At 45.1% G+C, this 16104-nt stretch overlaps 1 pseudogene; it reads left to right on the top strand.

Moving 5' to 3' along the window:
- Nucleotides 1–7269: 7269 nt before the first annotated feature.
- Nucleotides 7270–15032, top strand: LOC115310412 (annotated as a pseudogene).
- Nucleotides 15033–16104: the final 1072 nt, after the last annotated feature.

Genomic DNA, 16104 nt, shown 5'->3' with positions numbered 1-16104 from the left:
TTTCAGAAGGGCAGTGATGGTTTTGCTGATTGGTATATACTCAAAACTGTCCTTGTTGCTACGGCCTTCACCTCTGTCCAAGGCCACTGTGACAGGCGCGACGTAACCAAGCATGCTTTTCCATGATTCCTCTCGCCCTGATTTGCTATTCAGTTGATTGAAAGCTCTTGCATTGATCTGTCCCAACTTCTCTTTGTAGATGTCAATAGATGCAATTAGATCATTTGAGATCTCATCAACTGTTGCTTCGGTCAGCTGCCTTTTTTCTTTCCATTTTAGCAGCAGCAATGACAAATTTTCAGCAGGGCCACGAGTAAGAGTTTCCAAACCGCTTTCTGATGTTCCCGGCAGGTCATCTGCAATGCCAGTGCCTTCACAGCTGTCGTCTTGAGGAGCAGTCGGGGCAGAGAACCCTTTAGGTGTTGAGGTCCCTTGCTCCTCAAAGGCACTATGAGGGGCACAGCTGTCAAAACAGTGCTGGTGATGTCGGTTGACATGCTTTTTAAAAGAAGAGTACAACCTGAATGTTTTCGCACAGCCTTCCAAGCCACACAACCAATCACCTTCGTGGCTGTGCCACGTGCCAAAGTGCCGGAAAAGAGCCTTTAGGGAAGGAGCTCGTTGATTGCACTTAGTGCACAGAAAGGTGTATACGGATTCCATCTGTAAGGCAAAAAAAAGGGAACATAGTAAAGCTGGCAATGAACTTCATGTGTAGAGATTCAGCTAATAAGTATTGATGTGGTTGTCTGCTATCTAAAAGCTGGTTCACATATTTGTGTCGGATCTGTCTGCAGCAGCCAAAGCAACAGGAGTGATGGGTCACCCTGATAACCATACAGGCAAGCAGCCACGATTTTGTTTCGGGGGGGGGGGGGGGGGGGGGGGCCACCCATGACAAAATGCTGTATAAGGGGGAGGGGGGAGAGGAGGTCCCAGCAAAATGGAAGATTTCGGGGGGCGGGACCCATGCCCCCCCCCCCCCCCTTGGCTACGTGCCTGCAACCATAACTCATGATCGCTTCACAAACCTATACTTCTTACATTGCTTGTCACACTGGTGTACGGCGAGCAGTTAACCGAATGTCTCCATGGTACATGTCGCTTCAGTCACTTTGAATACAACTGATGAAAATGTGTGACGCAGCCTTTATGTAAATAAATTTACAGTCGCAGACAATGTAATGTGAAATGTACGAGAGATGACATAAAATGAGATTTGTAAGCTGCGACGTTGTTATTTAACACACAAATGCGGCTAGGTGGTGAATTTAATTTGTGATGTTATAAAAAAATATATACTTTCCTCAGTCAAAAGTTAAAGGAAAACAAACATTTCTATGCATTCCAATGAAATAAAAAGAACTGTGACCTGGTGGACACCGCCCTTATACCCTTTGTTCGCTGTGGTCTTTTCCCCGACAGCAAATGTTTTTAACACAATCTCTCGCCCATCAACACTGCGTGCACCATGAAGGACCACTTGTGGCAGTGCAGTATCAATGACTTGCCGTGGGTTCTAAAAGGCGCGGACCTCAACATTATTGAGAATGTGTGAGGCCGAATGAAGGCAGCCATGGTGCGGACTCCTATTCATTCACGCAATCCTAGCAGAATAGGAACGCTTGAAAAGAGATGCATCTTTCGTGTCTATTCTCCATTTCATATTTAGTGTGCAACGCTGTCAAAGCTACTTCTTATCCGACACTTCTGACACGACTTCGTTATTATTGCAACCAGCTGCAGCAAACTCTTCTCTTTGCTTCAAGCAAACAACTTAGGCATCTGGACCCCGCAGTCAGCAACACCCATCTATCGCAGGCGAGAAGGCAATAAGAGTAAGGAAGACAACATCCACAAGCGATAAATTCTGTTATTAATTCAAAAGCATTAACTGTCTCATGCAACGAGCCGACGTCATCAGCTTTGTAACCACGCCAAACGGCTCTTAAATCCTTCTTCAAGTCAAGCCAGCTCCCATTCGCCGGTTAGCCATGGCACCTTATACACTGCTTCGATCCCATTGGCTAGCGCGTGTCGACCAGGCTCTCACTCGCCGGACACGCAGCGTCATGGGGTGGCCGGTTGTTGAAACTGACGCTGTCACGTCGGTTTCAACGACCAGCCACCTCATGGCGCTGTGTGTCCGTCAGCATTAAAGCCCCTCTATCCTGGGAAAAGTGGCGCCATTCATTTTTGTAGAAATGCTCGAGGCACGTGCCGTGCTCCACTTCTGGGAAAAGCATGGCGTCTGAAATCTAGCTCAGTGCTGTGCTGTGCCGCCATGATCTTCCCAACGGCTGCACGTTGCACGTGCCTCGACGAACATTGCGCTACTTTTGAAACATATGGTGCTTTAGTCAGCGTCAGGTCAGCGCGCCAACACGCGTACCGCAAGAATGATGTACAGTGCTCAGCAAACTTATCTGGAACACAAGCTAAGCCTACTCTTGGCTTGTTCTGTTATTTTTTCTGTGTGCGTGCATAGCTTGCGCTAGCCCCAAGCTATTTCTCTTTGTGTCCCACTATGTCCGTAGCATACCTTCAGTTCACATAAATATGTGCAGTTCTCTCATATTTTATCTCTTTTCTGCGTTCAATATTCCACAAGTGTTCCGTACAAGTTTGACGAGGACTGTACATGCTTTTGCAATCACAACTTATAAGGAGTGCTTAGGTGTACTTCGATCTTTTTAAAGTCAAGACCTGGTCAAAGGTGCAGACGCGCTAGCCAACAATCAATCTATTATCACGGTGCCCAAGATAGCTCTTAACTTTACAAGAAGCGGGCTCTGCGAAGCTAATGCAGACTGACGTAGGAAGCCAAAAAAAAATTGTGTAGGAATAGAAAAGCATTATAGTGTTCCCTCCCTTCCCCGCACCTCCTCCTCTTCTGTACCATCCCTGCCAGCTCCCATTCCTCCCCCTCTGTACCTCCTTCTCCTCCGTACCCAAAAAGAGGAGGGAGAAGGAGGTGGGTATATTTGTAACTTTTTCATTTTTGTTTTTGTGTTCTTTCTTTTTCTGGACTCTTTTTGTGGGGGACACACGCCACACTCCACGCGCCATCTTTTTCACATGGGGACATTTATACCTTCACATAAAAAAGCCACCATGTTCATTTGTTTTAACAAATATCGAAAAAGCAGATGAGCAAATTGGTGGAGCTTTTATTTTACGTAGTGTCTAGAGTACCGTCCGACGCCACTTTTGCAGAGTGTTCAAGTGCCGTCCGACGATACTCCACTTACGCGTTAAAGTGGCGTCCAAAAGTCTCGTATAAGACGAGTTCTCAAAACACGATTTTTCGAGGCGGAGTGTAGCTTAGTGGTAAGATCTCCGTCTCATGAGCAAGCGATCACGGGTTCGATCCCCATTCCAGGTTTACTTTTTGGTTTTTCGTACATTTTATTTTACCAACGCATTTGGCGATATTTATGTATTTTTATTAATTTTTTTTTTTTTTTTTTTTTTTTTTTTTTTTTACGATTAACACAGGAAAAACGAATGTTGTCGCCAAAATTTCGCTGAACGAAATGGTATGGGGCTTCGCTTCTGGAGGTGCACGGGGTATAACGGGGCTTGGTTTGCCGGCTGGACGCCGGGAAGCGGCGTCTACTGGTTACGTTTTGTAATTAGCAGCCGCATACTGTCGCCGCGAAGCGGCGTGAACGCAGGCGGGGGGCTGTGTTAACGAGCTCCCCAGTCATACACGCGCCGTCTGACTCTCTTTCAGAGGGCACTTGTAGGCGCGATTGGAGTGCCGTCGGACGGTACTGTAGACACAGCCTTTATTTTAGGGTTCACCGCCTTTTGTGTATGCAGAACTTCCTCCACTGACAGTAGCATGCGCGTAGCAGACGACAGACGAGCGCTCCGACGACGTGAGACGCGCCGCGATCGCCGCACGCGCGATGCGCATGCGCAGTAGATGCGCGCCGTCCACACCCGACAACGAAGTGACGCTTGCTCAAGGGCGTCGGCGGAGTATATGCCGCTGACCCTCGTGAGACAACCGGGTACGAGGTCTATTTTATAAACCAAATAACGAAATAAATTATATGATGACCACGTCTTTTCGCCGCGCTCATGTGACAGCTCTAACTAGCCTGTAACTTTACTGTGCGTCTTTAGTCTTTCACCAGCAGTCGCCTCGAAGCAAAACGAAACTAAAATCGTTGACCATATTGCGCGTCGCTCTAGTCTTGTTTAGGTTATACTATTGGACATTACTTTGCGTATGTCTTATATTATTGTTGGGGACATATTACTGAACAATCGCTATGAATATGTCGCTATTATACATGCAACTGTTATCGGTTACACGACGCGCCTTTGATCTACTACTTTGGATACCATTCCCGGTTTCTTACTCTTAATGCTGCGCAAAAAGTGTGGGAAGAAAAAGGAAAACTTACCGTCCTGTAGTAGCGTCACAATCAAGATGTCTAATTGTTTTCTTATTTAGGTTCTCTAGGGGAATATTTGGAAGTTACAGACTGCTGTCCGAGCTCTGACACCGCGCTGTCTGCGCTCCAAGGCTCTCTTCTTTTTGCTTTTTCCTCCCCCCCCCTTTTTTTTTTTAATCTTGATTAGCCTTGGCTTCTGGCCGTCGTTCAGTAGATAAATTAATCAATATCATATAAGGATGCGTTGCTTACAAACTCTTTTTAAGTTTCGTTATTGTATTTTAGTATGTCTTGCATTGTCAAGTATGTCTTGCATTTACAAGCAAAATAATGTGGCGTAAACTCGACGGGCAACGTTGGGGTGAACTGTGTAGCGCGAAAGCAAGGCCAAGGCGAAGCAGAAGCGAAACTAAACGATATTGATCGGACCTGCGAGGAGCGGTCGTGAGTCGCAGCGATGCCACACTACCTGATCATCCTCGAAACCGGAGAGAGAAAAAAACTACAGTTCAAGGATGGCACATATGAAGAACTTCTCCGCAATCTTAGGACAGTGACAGCTTTCCACCCGGAGACGACTTTGGTAAGTCGGAGTTTTTTTTTTTTTTTTTACACATATTACACACTGGGTGCTTTCACTTCTTGTTTCTGGTAGCAAGGCACTTCTTTTGTGTTAACAACGAGGAACATTTATGGAACGCGATCCTCATTTGTGTAAGCAAAAACGGATTCCTGGTTCCCAGCCTTATGAATGTTGATTTATACCGGGTGTTCATTTTTAATTCGAACAGATTTATTTTCAAAAAAAATCCGTAAACGATGCACTGATACGGTTTGTGCAGGTGAGTTATACGGCCAGGGGGACATATTATAGGGGGCTAATCGTAACGATCAGATGGCTAATTAATTAAAATTCGTTAATTAACTTTTTAATTAATGAAAATAGACATATGGACCCAATTATAAACTTGCACAGCGTCACCGAAAACCACTAAATCAGTCATTTTCAGAAAGACTTTGAGCGCGTGAGAAGCGTAGTAGTGCACTAAAGTTGCGACTCGTGGAGCAGGTACAAGGCTGGGGCTAGATAAGAGACGGAAAAATCGCGCGGGCGCCATACCGCAACCGGTAGCTTTGTACCTGCTCCACGAGTGGTAAATTTAGTGCACTACTACGTTTCTCACGCGCTCAAAATCTTCCTAAAAATGACTGACTTAGTGCTTTTCGATGACGCTGAGCAAGTGTTTCTAATTGGAACCATATGTCTATTTTCATTAATTCAAAAGTTAATTATCAAATTTTAGTTAATTAGCCAACTGATTGTTGCGATTAGCCCCCTATAATATGTCCCCCTGGCCGTATAACTCACCTCCACAAGCAGCATACTTTCACGGCTTTTTTAAAAAAAATCTGTTCGAATTATAAAAATGAACACCCGGTATAATGTTTATAACCAATTGGCACGGGCATTGTTGCGGGAGTTCAAAACGGCCTGAGTGAGGGGTGAGCGAGGGCGTAGAGGAGGTACCAGTCACGGTCAGCTAAACTGGAAAATTTTCGGGGGTAGGGGTAAGGTAATCCTGGTCCTGGTCACCCGCTACATGCCTGCATTACTCCTATGGATATCTGGTAGGTAACTAAAGGTCATATCATTCAGCTTAGAGTTTATTCTTTTAATTCTGACGGTAAGATCATTAGTGAAACTGAGTACATCACAAGAAAAAGCATTGGTTTATAATCAAAGGTTTTGTCTTGCTAGATTCAGATATTTGACGAAGATGTGGAGGACTTCATAGACATTGATCCAGATGACATGGTTCAAGATAAAGCCAAAATTAAAGTTATTCGCAAAAGAGAAGCATTTTGTGAGGTAAGTGAGCGGTATGATCTGTACCTGAAGGGGAATTTGTTTTGAATATAATGACATTTTATTATTAGTATAATAATTTTTTCTCCAAAACTTCTTTTATTTTGTTTCACAATACTTCCGAGGTACGAAGCTATAAAATAATATTTTTTTTTCTACTACAGATAATTAACATATGTTTAACCCAGTTTACTAATGATAGCTAATGAGAAAGATTGGCACATTAACAGCATGTATTCCATTATACTAGTATAAGTTCAGTTACATGCTCACTTTACGTGCAAGTTGAATATGAAGTAATGAGACATCTCCCTTTAAGTGGGGCCAGGGACGGATCCAGAACTCGGTTTTGGGGGGGGGGGGGGGGCGGCCGCGGAAAATTTGTAAGGGTACTATTCTCCCACCCTGTCGTGCGCACCGGGGGGTCCCCCCATGTCAAATTGCCCTCCGAGAAGGGGGGGAGGGGGGGCTCGACCTTGTTTGAGGAAGGCGGTCGTGCTGCTCTGTACCTTACTAGATATCATGCGCTCATTTCTTTCACCTAGGTTCCACAAAACAAAAACGAAACCAGAGATCACTTTGATGTCAGTGACTCAACTCAACACAGGTAGGCAATTTCATCTTCCGGTATTTCTTTTTTCTTTTGTAACCTTAATATTGCTAGCATATAAATGAATCTTTCAAAAGTAGCTGCACAGCACATTAAGTGCATCATACTACACCTGTGGTGCTCTATTATGTTACCTTATATTATTTTAATAAATAATAACTTTCACAAGGTAATATATAAGACACCTTATGGTATACATACGGTTTTGTTGTCAGATAATGTTGGGGGTTAAACAGCCATGCTACTATTAAGGGAGAAAACGAAGCTAGCAAACGGATTGTTGATTTCATGACGCTAGTATACAGATTGTTGGTTTCACAAAGCTAACATGCAGGTTGTTGATCTTAATTTCTTTCAGCAGTGCTATCCCACAGCCATCAGTAATGGCATCCGTGCCACTTGTGGACAAGAACGACTACCTTAAGTTTGTCCTACCTGATTTCAAGCACTGGGAAAGTGTAATCAGCAAAGGAACTCCCATCTGGAAAAGCACGGAGGTACATTGTGTCACAACTCTTCCAAGAGTGCTTTAGGATAACCTGGTAAGCTTGTCTTACTGTCTTGTCTGGTTATAAAACATTTTCCACACATGCAGTCTCGGAGGACATTACATACATTCTAAAGTATGTGTCCCCAAGCTGGTGGAATAAGTTGGCTGTTGAAAGAATTCAAGCTTGCATATTCTGATAAGGCCGGCCCTATTGAAAAACAGAGTGTGGGGGTACTAAAACTGACATTTATTTGAAGGTATCCATCGCAGCGCCTCTACTGCCGTTCTGTGGACTTGCTTTTGGAGAAATACCCTCACCTCAGGGACTGCACAGATGAAAATGGACAGGTAAAGAAACTATTAACTTAGCTCGAATATTCTCTATGGCAAGAAAAGAGTGTTCAAGTTCTTGTCATTTCATTCAATACAGCAGGCTTGGATTGAGCAGCTCTCCAACAAATTCAGAAATATGAGAAGGAAAGCATCGACAGCAGCTGTGAAAATCCAGGAGATGCGAGACAAGTTCGGCACAAAACGTCCAAACACTCAGGCTCAACAACGCAACAAAAAGCTGTGTCGTTTGCATGTAAGCTTGACCGATTTTACACTGGTCTCTTGTTGCTCTTTCTGCTAACATGCAGATTTTAATTTACAAAAAATACAAAAATATGAAGCTTAGGATGGAAGTGAGACAGAGCAATGCCAATACCATAATTGGAAGCCAGAAAGGGTGTTGCAAAATTACTTAGTTTATGGTGAATTTCAGCATACCGCATTTACTTGGAGATAGGTAGATTCCGATTAGGGGTCGAATCCTATTCGCAACTCCAACGCCCTATACGTGGCAGGGCGGTAGTTCCAAGATGGCGGAAAAGACGAGGATAGATTCTCCAGGATTTCCCGTGTGCCTGCTCGATGACGCTGTTCAGCGCGCTAAAAATAATTTATTTGTCTACAAATGAGAAGCAGTTAGGGAGAGATCGTATTACAGGTGACGGAAATGCTAATGCTCGTTAGGAAGACGAGCATGCTGTTTTTTAAAAGTTGCAGAAACGTCAAATTGCGAAGCTTTGTGGTGAGCGAGCGCGTTTTAGGCACCGTCCACGTTACTGTTTGTGGCAGAATATTTTTGAGGGTGATGAAGATACGTTTGCGCTTTGCCTGGCCATTAGTGCTCTAAAAAGAGAGCCGCGAACGGTGACCGTCAAGCTTCGGAAGAGCAGCGTTCACAGTATTGGTGTCTTCGCGTCCCAGCCTCACAACTTGCTGCTCATTGTCTCGGTTTTAGTGTATTTCAACACGTAATCAAACTGCTCTATGGTTATTGATAGAAAGTTTGTTACCGCAGGCTACCGTGCGGTGTAGCATTACAACCGCAAGCTCGCGCTGCGCCTTTGAAGCACAATTTTCAGTGCGCGCCAGGAGCGTTGCCGTGCTCACCACTCTAAAAAAAAAAATGTTTTAGTCCTTACACTCCTTGTCACATATACGACACTCCAATCGGTTCGCCGTGCAGCCCACTAACGTCAAACTGACGGCCCCAACTTTTACGAGAGGCTTGACGACAGCTAAAGTACGCATCAAAAAGGATAAATAAAAAAAAACATTACTTTTTTTTACTGTCATTTAAACTCACTTATGCTATTTTAATAAGTTGCACAACTCGGCTATCAAGCCGCTCGCGAAAGTCGGTAGCGCCGGTTGAGCGTCAGTGCGCTGTACGTCCAACTGAAGTTCAGGGGTGTCGTACGCTATGCAAAAACTGTCTATTATACTAATCGGCGTGCTTAGGTGTTTTATTCATTGTTTTATCGAAAAGAAATATTTTAATATACCGCACATTTTTGTACCATGTTATTTGCTACATTGCGGTCCCTCTGGCCAAAACTGCGCGTTCTAAGCTCTCGTTACGAACGGCTGGCTAGCACAGAGGCGCTTACAATGCTTCAAGCATTTCTTTATTTGCTTTTTAATAACCTCTAAGCAAGTACGGGTATTTTGTCTTTTTAAGTGCTTGGAATAAATGGTCATGTTCCTTGTAACGGCCTTAAAACGCGAACCCATTCCCGGTGTGCATTGGTCGATATACCATTGCGCGACGAGTTTTCTCCTACTTATGGCAAAAAATATACTTTTCGTAGAATGTACGTTAGGGCTCTACATTATTAGCAGGAGCATTTGCCGTCACGTTGAGCACAGATTGAGCTGGCAGCCATGCACGTGGCCAGAAATCCGCAGAGTATGCAATACATGAAGAAAAGTTCCCAATGAAATTAGACATCCCGGTCCTTTGTGCAAGGCCGTTGCAAGGCGGAGCACTAGAATTTAATTTTTTAACGCGCTCATCTTTTTTGTTAAAATGGCTTCACACATCAAGGGCGAGAGTCCCTGCCACCGTTTCCGCGCCGCCGCTGCCGTCCCCGCTCCTCTGGTTCTCCGTCCGTCCGCGAGAGGGCGAGTGGCGCGCTGGAGTTGCGAATAAGAAGCGAGCATGCCGGCTGTGTCGCGGTGGTCACCTATTGTTTGCCGCCACTTAGCGGTAGCCAGAGCAGAATCACCGGGAAGAGATGGAGACGAACAGCACAGCGGACAGTGTCCCTGTAGTGATTACGACGGGATTTAAGGCAGTTATGATTTCGGGAAGTTTCCTCGGTAGCCGGTGCCGCCTGTGCAGAATCATTGGGAAGTAATGGCGACAAACAGCTCAGTGGACAGTGTCCCCGTCGGGGTTTGGCCGTTTGGCGATTACGAATCTGGAAAACTTCTTCGGTAGCCAGTGCAGAATCATCAGGGAGGTGCAATGGCGACGAGCAGCACAATGGACAGTGTTCCCGTGGTGATTACGACGGGGTTTAAGGCAGTTATGAATCCAGAAAGCTTCCGTGGTGCAAATATGATGAAGGGAAAAATCCTTTGTGAATCTGGCCGCGTGTATGACGTGAAGGAGGCCAGTTTCGACTGACAAGTGGATGTCGCGGCGCGCCGTACTCCGCAGACGAAATTGAGCACACCCTCAAAAAAACTTCGAGCCTCGCGTGATTAGGTGAGCAAGCTTTCTTGGTTGGCGTCGAGTGGACAGCACTAATTATGTACGTTTATTACTTTCTGGATCAGCTTGACAATAACTGGGCAATTGTTTTCGTGCCGTTCCGCAATTCCCACCACTATCTTTCTGTAGGCTGATGGAAACACCGATGGGTGGGCTTGGGTGGGTGAAGTATTTGCTGCATATTTTACAGTTTGCCGTAGGTGTCCATGCTGTTCCATCGTCGCTAGAATAGAAAGAAGTTAATTGTATTATTCATCAACAGCTTAAAGCGAAACGCGAACTGCAAGGTAAGAAATGCCACTTACCTGCATCGGCGTACAGGTCGCACCCCAGTCGCGCAGCACTCCGCCTTGTACGGCTTAATTCAAAGGGAAGCCGTAGAACTTCGTGCCGTGCACGCCCTTGTTCATACTGTTGCAGCCGACCAGGTAGAAATTGTTGTGGCTTTCTTGGTGCGTAATAGCCATCTCGGAAATTACAGTGCTAACCCTCTACAACGCAGAATCAATGCAGCAACTGGCAGGAGCTTCCCGATGCGACAGACCCGTTTGCCGCTAAGCGCGCCCAGAGCCGTATATGTAGAGAGTTTGGTCAATGGGAGGCGCGGGCAGAGCCAGGGCGTGCGGCAGACTTGGAAAGAGGGCTTGGCATGCTCTCTTGACCAGCCAGAAGCCGAAAAGAATCCCCTAGCGGTGGTAGCGAGAAGCAGTTCTGATCAAAGGTCTATGTTCATAAATGGTTTTAATAAGCGCGTAAGAGTGAAGTGTAGTAACTCTTTGTGGTTTAAAATAGGGTTCACGTGATGTTTTGACCATGATCATGCAGAGAGATGTAAGAAACGAATGCACCGCGCAACTCTGTTTTGCGCGGACAGAGTGTGACCGCTCGGACGGCAGACTCCCGGCCCCCGGCGCTTGGTGTACGGATATTATGTCGATCGTTCCGCTGGTCGCACTCTTCCACCATCATTTTGGAGGAACGAAATTGAAACATCTCGTGTACAATATTTTCAGCCATTGAGAGTTACTCCAGTGCAGTTATCAGGTTTGTTTCTCGCGACCACCGCCAGGGTATCATTTCCGGCTTCTGGTTGGTCACATTCGAATTTCTGAAGACGCCCTGGAACACACCCAGACCGCTTTCGGCCAATGGCGCCTCCTCATTTGTCTTCTATACTTCCCAACGAATGGCCAAACTCTCTACATATACGGCTCTGAGCGCGCCCTGCTCGGGGCTTGAATTAGATCCGCATGGTTCCTATACATAGCTTGCACTGATGTCACTTTGGTACTTTCTGGTGGCCAAACCCTCTCGAGTGTAGCCTTTACTGTACTAGTTAAACAGGAAATGAGCATTGCAAGCGAGCAGAAACGAGCAAGTGCAGCTTCCATTGCATTAATGGCAGGCTTCTGACACCAGCAAGGAGGACGGATACGACATCACATGCAAGCCATTACGCTAGGAAACTCTCGGAGACTATCGGCGACGTGCGCAACCGAAAGCGTCGCTGTGGTCGGCCTTCCACTATTGGCCCAAAAGCTGACTATGACATAGGAAAGGGTATACCATCGACGGAAATAAGAGGAATGAAAGAACTTTAATTTCGACAATGTTGGCAGTGTTGCTTTGAGAGCGCAATGATTTCAAGCTTCCACCATGCTATTTACAAACACCATTGAACTTGTTGTTCGCAAGGTAATGACGTCACAAGGGGGAACCATAGGAGGGCGCCACCAAAACATCTCGCCGCTAATATTGTTTGTGACGGAGCCATTTGCATCAAGTTTCCCTGCCTTGCACCAGTGCATTTGAGTGAAGCTTCTCCACCTCGCGCCTGCATGCTCAGAGAAAGAATTGACATGAAAGCTTTGTCAGAAATCTTTTAAAAACATTTAACTTATTGTGCTTCTTTGCCTGTGCTGAACCAAGAGCACCTGATCGTGTACGGGGAAACTGAGGAATCACTTGCCAAACATCAACAGTGGCTGGCCACTACGTCCAGTGCGTCCGTGGACCCTGCTCACTATCGGGAGCGGCTCCTGGCCACAGCAAAAGAACGACATGAGACACTTATGACCATGACCCTGACAGATGCGCTCTCAATGTTTCCATTTCTTGCCTCGGAAACTGCTGTAAGCTCTAGATTCTGTCCGATCTCTACCTTATTACATATAGTGCTAATATGCCACACTACAGAGTTTGTCTGGTTGGCATTGTCTTTTGGCTTTTCATTGCCCCTACACATTCATTGTCCGCTACGCTAACCAAACCTGCACTGGCACACGCATGTCGGCCTTAGTGGTTTGTCATAAATTGTTTCCATGCCAGTAGGTCCTCTCAGGAGGCTTGCTGAAAATAGTATCACACGTTAAACAATGCAGGGGCTACATTGTAAGTTAAAAACTTTTGCTTCTGCCAATGTTCTGTCTGCGTAAAATAATTCTTGCAGCTTGTACTTAGCTTTTATGGCTTGAAAAGCAATGTGAGCTGTTTGCTAAGGTCTGAATATTGATGTTTCTTCTTTCAAACTCCTCATTTTTGCAGCTACTGATGGAATTTGAGATCCTGTGGAAACGCGATCTGAAAAAGCTCCTTGAGCTGGGCCTGAACACAGTCTGCACTATAATAATGAGGTTTGGAAAGGAGGAGGAACTCATATCCTTATCAGAGACATTTTCAGGTAAATGACTTAGCATGGAACTTCACTTCAAACTTTCAGTTTTGCTGTTTCACTTCTGATGGTCTTCCACATACATCTTTTATACATATATAGTTATGCATGAAATAACGGACTTGTAATGTGGCTAACAGCCACCTGACGTAAAGGCACCTGTCTGCGGGTCCAGTGATGTCGGAACGGGGTGCAGGAGGGAGGCTGGGCTCCCACACATTTCAGACAACTCTAACGATCAGTACGGGGGAGGGTGGGCAGAATTGAGCTTTGCCTCCCACTTTCCAAACACTTTCTATGCCACTGTATGAGCCCTCATTTGATACTTTTGAATCTCAGCCAAGGTGCTTACAATCAGATAGGGGCTTATCGTGCAGTAGGCGTCATACGGGTAGAGGTTGGCTGCTGATTATTAAAATGGATGCGGTCTAATCTAATATATGCATGCCCTGTGCAATTAATTGGCACGTGTCATATGTCCTTCGTTGCTTTCACACGCAAGTTCCCAAAACTTTTTGCAAGTATAGAGCAATGCATGTGTATAGTGCTCAGCCTGTGTATTTTCTTGCTTCCTTTCCTTTTCATTCCTCAGCTGATGAAGTCCTCGCAGGCTTGCAGTGTATTGCATCGAGATGCTCCGAAAAGTTACAAATGATAACCGAGGTGAGTACTATATGTTAATGAAGCTGGAAGGCTAGCTATACTATATATATTTTTTTTTTCGACTAAAAAGAAGTTTTTGGCGGCTCTGACGAGTAGTAAGCCCAGGACCAAAGACTTCACTTACCGCGCGCTTTCAGCACCACGGGTCGCCCCCGTAGGTGGAAGAGGTTTCCGTGTTGTTTGGTTACAATATGACACACTGACATTTAGTTACTCTCTCCGTGCTTGCTGGCTTGCCCGAACCCCAGGAGACGTGGAAACCACAAAAAAGGTAGACGCTTAAATATGATTGCAGGGCCCCTTTAAGGTTAAGGGAACACAAGAGTGAATGCACCTTTTTTTCCAAAATGTTTTTTAAATGAATATGCACTGTTGTAACCTTTTGTAGCGAAATTCTGAGCGATCTTGGCACATTGTAGTTGCAGCAATTCGTGACTTCAGCGACCTATACATGTCACCAATCCCAACAAAAATGTCAGTCTAAAACAGATTGCCTTGCTTTGGCTCAATGGAGCTGCCTGCACTCAATTTTGCAGACATAGTTGTCTTTCATGTTTCTAAATTCCTGGGCTGTGACGGTGCAAGTCAGTCAGCATTCTGCGGTTACACATAGTGCATGTGTTTTTTGTCCTGTGCCTGGTATATTATATTTTCCAAGTTTTCGGTATAATTTTTTACATCAAAACTGAAACTATGAGCTCAAGAGTGGAGAGACACTTGTAGTTATCTCTAATAATAAGTTTTGCTTTCAGTATTACTGGTTGGTTGTTCACATAAGTTGCATGAAGGACTGCCCCTTTTCAAAGTGTATGCCTTCAGTGTTTCATGTAGCGTACATATCAACCATCGGACTTGGTCTGACAAATGACCAAGTATTGTTAAGGATCTTTTGATCTCTAAGCAAAACCTTTTTTGGAGCTCTTCTCATGATAGCGTCCAAATGGTACATCCAGCGCCTCTTGCTTCAGTGTGACGCATTCGTTTTCCTGTACTCACACAGGGGTCTCCTTCTCTTGCACCCTGCTTGGTGCAGACGACCGACGAGATCAACCTCTACGTTGATGGCCAACGTCTGTTCAAGGTTTCATCTATCCTAACGGGAGTTTGCTGCATCTTTGCAGCTTTCTGGGTATTCAATATTAGATACCCAAAAGAGTCGCGCAACACACTTACTTTTTTGGAGCGTGCCTTGTTCGGCCTGAGTGAGACGAAAGTAGCCACGAAGTGTCGAGATTTGCTGAACTTCTATATGTTCTATAAAAGGAATGTCTAAATTTTTTTTTTCTCAGCTTGGAAAAGTCTTAGATTGAAATGTAGGGTTGTATGTAACCGGTTACATTTTCGTGCTAAAATTTGAAGTCTGAGCTCCGAATACAAATAAAATTAAAAGAAAAAGACCAATCTTTTCAACGGCAGAGTGGCAGCTGTCGGGGAGATGCCGGACACACAGCATATTTGTTTAGCTATCCAGAAATAGCACGACCAGTACACAGATCTGGCTCTAAACATTAATGTGCTTGGCTGCCTAGTTCCTCTTTATACTCCTGTCGTCATTCCTGGATATGGTAAACAAATATGGTGGACGTTGTTTCTCCCAGACAGCAGTTGCTTCGCCATTGAAAAGAATCAGTCTTTCCTTCCTCATTTTGTTTGTACTCTGGGTTCAGGCTTCAAATTTCAGCATGAAAATAGTTAAGACATGTTTTGATCTGTCAAGTTTCTGTTTGCAGGCCATTTTGGAGTGTGAACCGACACATCGTTGAAGGGGAGCATAGCATGTCAAGACAACATGTGCTTAGTCAAAAATATCTAGTCGTTGTATGTCATTTTCAGTTATTTTTAAATAATGTTTTGGTACTGACATAATAGTCGTCCCAATTGTAAATTTTATTCAAGGAACAGACAACTTTTGTTTTGCTTCCTTCGAGCAAGGTCTGCTTACTTAGTTCAGTGAACAACATACAACAAGAGACTTTGTAAATATTTTAAATAAAAGATTACTGATCCAAGTTGTGACCCACTGATTCAAGTTGCGACTCGACCAGATCGTCACAGCAATTTAGTAAGTTCTTCCACTATTCCCTCCGCCCTTACGAAATACCCCCATTTCCGATTACACTCTCAAAAATCTTTGCGGCTATGTAGTCGAAGGCAGAGAGCGTTTGCGCCGCGCTCTTTGTGAAGCAGCGCGGACGGCTTCAACCGGCATTCAAAGTGCGCGAGCGTACACGCTCTACTTTTTACTGCATAGCCCTAGAAAGTTGCCCGCGAGTATAGAGCTCACAAGGCCTACTTTCGTACACGCGCTCGAGGGTCGAGACAGCTGACTTCGAGCAGCTAGCCGG

This window comes from Ixodes scapularis, unplaced genomic scaffold (genome assembly GCF_016920785.2).
Source record: "Ixodes scapularis isolate PalLabHiFi unplaced genomic scaffold, ASM1692078v2 PGA_scaffold4__175_contigs__length_147842914, whole genome shotgun sequence".
NCBI lineage: Eukaryota > Metazoa > Arthropoda > Arachnida > Ixodida > Ixodidae > Ixodes > Ixodes scapularis.
Note: the sequence above shows the minus strand (reverse complement) of the source record. Positions and strands in the feature narration are given on the sequence as shown.